Here is an 836-nt window from a genome sequence, read left to right as displayed (position 1 = left end):
AACAAACCTTAATTTCGCCCTGGCCTTCTTGGCAACACGACTGTAAGTCTTTGAGCAACAGCTGGTACTTCGTAATTCGCTGCACGGGTTTAATGAGGTAGGCGGCGATCGGATGTTCGACTTTGTGCTTCTTCTGCAGCTCCTCGAAGAACGTCCCGCCGTGTTGCACGAGCAGAGTGTTCGACTCCGGCTTATTCTTGCAGTAACAGACGTACATGTCGAACTTCTGCGCCCAGGTGACGAAACAATGACCGACGTCTTCGGGCATCGTCTCGTACTTTTCGAGCTCGCGCAAAAAAATCGAATTGTGAAAGTTGTAGATCTCCTCCATGTTACCGAAAATTACGTCCTCTTTTTTCAGAAGCGCCAACGGGATGCCGTTTCCGTTACTCGTTTTCATCTCCTTCAGGAACGACTTTATGCATGTTTCTAGATCTTTGACGTATGTTCGTTCCGTTTGCAGCAACTCTGCCATTATAAACCTGGAAAAAGGGCGTTATGTTAGTTACGATGTCAATACATTTACAAATATTTTCGACCAATTTTCTTGTGCCCTTTTCCTCTTGGACACCTTAGCGAAAGTCATAAAAAATGATATTTACAAAGCAAGCAAGATACGGAGAATCGCGTACGATTTTCAGTAAGGGAATTTTTTGACACTCAGCTCACATTCGGAAACACGACTTTTAATCAGGCTCATATTCAACAGCCCTGATCCTTGGACTCGTAAAAATCGTTTGGAGAAGGTTTGAGATCGCTGTTTCTTTTCGTTCCCGAGTTAGACGAGGAGCAGACAGATGGACAGACGGACAAAACCATCATATAAAGGAGATTTC

The sequence above is a fragment of the Photinus pyralis genome, unplaced genomic scaffold, assembly GCF_008802855.1.
Source record: "Photinus pyralis isolate 1611_PpyrPB1 unplaced genomic scaffold, Ppyr1.3 Ppyr1.4_LG3a, whole genome shotgun sequence".
Lineage (NCBI taxonomy): Eukaryota > Metazoa > Arthropoda > Insecta > Coleoptera > Lampyridae > Photinus > Photinus pyralis.
The sequence above is the reverse complement of the archived record's forward strand: the minus strand, read 5'-3'. Positions refer to the sequence as shown.